The sequence below is a fragment of the Triticum aestivum genome, chromosome 3A, assembly GCF_018294505.1.
Source record: "Triticum aestivum cultivar Chinese Spring chromosome 3A, IWGSC CS RefSeq v2.1, whole genome shotgun sequence".
NCBI lineage: Eukaryota > Viridiplantae > Streptophyta > Magnoliopsida > Poales > Poaceae > Triticum > Triticum aestivum.
This window is the reverse complement of record NC_057800.1, coordinates 168,737,981-168,742,509: the sequence shown is the minus strand read 5'-3', so window position 1 is coordinate 168,742,509 and position 4,529 is coordinate 168,737,981.

The following is a 4,529-nucleotide window of genomic DNA, read 5'->3' as shown; positions in this document are numbered from 1 at the left end:
AGCAGCATTATTTGGGAGAGATATCTTTTTACCTCTCTTCCTTTTTCTTTTCTTCTTGTTCACCACATCATGTGTGGGTTCAATCCTCTTTCTGGAGCTCCTTATTAATGAGATTGGTTGAATAGGAGGCTCCTCCTCATTACCTGATTCATCATAAGAAATAATAGGAGAACATTGGGAAGTCTCTTCCCTTTAATTGGTGTTCTCTTCATCTTCTATTTGCTTTCTTTTCTTTATGTAATTGGCAATATAAGGATTTTCAATGCAATTCACCGCACAATACATATAAATTTCCTCTAGTTCAAAGCCAAGAAGTTTGTAATAGGCAAATTTTGGAAGATGATTAGTTAAACATTTCATTTCTTCATAACCCATAAGCAAACTAAGTTCATTATAAAGTGCAAGGGAAATCAAGTCATCACAATTTTTGGACACGATCAGATAATGAAACAATTTGCATCGGATAGCTAAATGACCACTTTCATTGCAAAGTCCACAAGTACGGCTAAGAAAATTTAAATTTTCATCACAATCATCTAGCCTTTCTTGCAACAATTTAGTTTCTAAGTACCTATGCCTCTTGCAATATCTATCTTCCCTATTTGGTGTGTACTTACAAACCCAATGCTCTCCACAAAAATTGACATGTTTATAGGAGACATTTTCATCATAACTAGTGCAATCATCATTAGTATCATGGATATTCAAAGAATTTGTACTAACAACATTGCAATTATGCTCATCATTCACATATTTTATGCCAAGCATTCTATGTAATTCTTCTTCTAGTATTTGAGCACAATTTTCCTATCCATCATACTCACGAAAGATAGTAAAAAGATGAAGCGTATGAGGTAAACTCAATTCCATTTTTTTAATTTTCTTCAATAAACTAAACTAGTGATAAAACAAGAAACTAAAAGACTCGATTGCAAGATCTAAAGATATACCTTCAAGCACTAACCTCCCCGGCAACGGCGCCAGAAAAGAGCTTGATGTCTACTACACAACCTTCTTCTTGTAGACGTTGTTGGGCCTCCAACTGCAGAGGTTTGTAGGATAGTAGCAAATTTCCCTCAAGTGGATGACCTAAGGTTTATCAATTCGTAGGAGGCGTAGGATGAAGATGGTCTCTCTCAAGCAACCCTGCAACAAAATAACAAAGAGTCTCTTGTGTCCCCAACACACCCAATACAATGGTAAATTGTATAGGTGCACTAGTTCGGCGAAGAGATGGTGATACAAGTGGTATATGGATGGTAGATAAAGGTTTTTGTAATCTGAAAAATATAAAAACAGCAAGGTAACTAATGATAAAAGTGAGCGTAAACGGTATTGCAATGATAGGAAACAAGGCCTAGGGTTCATACTTTCACTAGTGCATGTTCTCTCAACAATAATAACATAATTGGATCACATAACTATCCCTCAACATGCAACAAAGAGTCACTGCAAAGTCACTAATAGCGGAGAGCAAACGAAGAGATTATGGTAGGGTACGAAACCACCTAAAATTATTCTTTCCGATCAATCCGTTGGGCTATTCCTATAAGTGTCACAAACAGCCCTAGAGTTCGTACTAGAATAACACCTTAAGACACAAATCGACCAAAACCGTAATGTCACGTAGAAACTCCAATGTCACCTCAAGTATCCGTGGGTATGATTATACGATATGCATCACACAATCTCAAATTCATCTATTCAACCAACACATAGAACCTCAAAGAGTGCCCCAAAGTTTCTACCGGAGAATCACAATGAAAACGTGTGCCAACCCCTATGCATAGGTTCATGGGCGGAACCCGCAAGTTGATCACCAAAACATACATCAAGTGAATCACGTGATATCCCATTGTCACCACAAGTACGCACATGCAAGACATACATCAAGTGTTCCCAAATCTTTAAAGACTCAATCCGATAAGATAACTTCAAAGGGGAAAACTCAATCCATTACAAGAGAGTAGAGGGGGAGAAGAAACATAAGATCCAACTATAATAGCAAAGCTTGCGATACATCAAGATCGTGCCAAATCAAGAACACGAGAGAGAGAGAGAGAGAGAGAGAGAGATCAAGAACATAGCTACTGGTACATACCCTCATCCCCGAGGGAGAACTACTCCCTCCTCGTCATGGAGAGCAATGGGATGATGAAGATGGCCACCGGAGAGGGATTGCCCCTCCGGCAGGGTGCCGGAACGGGTCTAGATTGGCTCTCGGTGGCTACGGAGGCTTCTAGCGGCGGAACTCCCGATCTATTGTGTTCCCTGATCGTTTTAGGGTATATGGAGATATATAGGCGGAATAAGTACGTCAGGGGAGCCACGAGGGGCCCACGAGGATGGAGGGCGCACCCAGGGGGTGGGCGCCCCCCCTGCCTCGTGGATTCCTCGTTGCTTCCCTTACGTGGACTCCAAGTCTCCCAGGTTGCTTTCCTTCCAAAAATAAGTTCCGTGAAGTTTCAGGTCAATTGGACTCCGTTTGATTTTCCTTTTCTGCGATACTCTAAAACGAGGAAAAACACAAACTGGCACTGGGCTCTAGGTTAATAGGTTAGTCCCAAAAATCATATAAAAGTGTATAATAAAGCCCATAAACATCCAAAACAGAAGATAATATAGCATCGAGCAATCAAAAATTATAGATACGTTGGAGACGTATCACACCACACTGCACGACATATAGAACATATACACTAGTTCAACAAATTGAATGGTAAAATTAGATATCACAATTCACTAGAATTTGTGAAGGAAAGGCAGGAGCAGCTCATGCAACGGGTAGACCGAGCATGCTTAACCGAGGTAGCTAGCAAATGGAAAGGTGCTCTGATACGTCTCCAACATATCTACTTTTCCAAAAACTTTTGCCCTTGTTTTGGACTCTAACTTGCATGATTTGAATGGAACTAACCCGTACTGACGCTGTTTTCAGCAGAATTGCCATGGTCTTATTTCTGTGCAGAAATAAAAGTTCTCGAAATGACCTGAAAATTTACGGAGAAACGTTTTGGAATTTATAAAAAATATTGGCGAAAGAATTAGCGTAAGGGGCCCACACACTGTCCACAAGGGTGCAGGGCGCGCCCCTACCTCGTGGGCCTCCTGAGGCTCCACCGACGTCAACTCCAACTCTATATATTCACATTCGGGGAGAAAAAATCTGAGAGAAGGATTCATCACGTTTTACGATACGGAGCCGCTGCCAAGCCCTAATCTTCATAGGGAGGGCTGATCTGGAGTCCGTTCAGGGCTCTAGAGAGGGGAGTCCGTCACCATCATCATCATCAACCTTCCTCCATCACCAATTTCATGATGCTCACCGCTGTGCGTGAGTAATTCCATCATAAGCTTGCTGGACGGTGATGGGTTGGATGAGAATTATCATGTAATCGAGTTAGTTTTGTTAGGGTTTGATCCCTAGTATCCATTATGTTCTAAGATTGATGTTGCTGTGACTTTGCTATGCTTAATGCTTGTCATTAGGGCCCGAGTGCCATGATTTCAGATCTGAACCTATTATGTTTTCATGAATATATGTGAGTTCTTGATCCTATCTTGCAAGTCAATGGTCACCTACTATGTGTTATGATCCGGTAACCCTGAAGTGACAATAATCGGGACCACTCCCAGTGATGACCATAGTTTGGGGAGTTCATGTATTCACTAAGTGTTAATTCTTTGGTCCGGTGCTCTATTAAAAGGAGGCCTTAATATCCCTTAGTTTCCAATAGGACTCCGCTGCCATGGGAGGGTAGGACAAAAGATGTCATGCAAGTTCTTTTCCATAAGCACGTATGACTATATTCAGAATGCATGCCTACGTACATTACATTGATAAAATGGAGCTAGTTCTGTGTCACCCTATGTTATAACTGTTACATGAGGAATCACATCCAACATAATTATCCATCATTGATCCATTGTCTACGAGATTTTCACATATTGATCTTTGCTTAGTTACTTTTCCGTTGCTACTGTTACGATTGCTACAAAAACTACTACTGTTACTTTTGCCACCGTTACCGTTACTTCCATACTACTTTTCTACTAGATACTTTGCGGCAGCTATTAAGTCTTTCAGGTGCGGTTGAATTGACAACTCAACTGTTAATACTTGAGAATATTCTTTGGCTCCCCTTGTGTCGAATCAATAAATTTGGGTTGAATACTCAACCCTCGAAAACTGTTGCGATCCCCTATACTTCTGGGTTATCAAGACTATATTCTGGCGCCGTTGCCGGGGAGCATAGCTCTATTATTTGAGTCACTTGGGATTTATATCTGTTGATCAATATGAGGAACTTGAAAGATGAAAGAACCAAGATTTTTCCCTCAACTACGAGGGGAGGTAAGGAACTGCCATCTAGTTCTGCACTTGATTCACCTTCTATTTTGAGTAAATTTGCGACACCTACTCCTGCTATTGATTCTGATATGTCGCATGTTATTGATGATGCCACTTCTACTATGCATGATGCTTGTGATGAAACTACTTCTATGCTTGATAATACTGTGCCATTAGG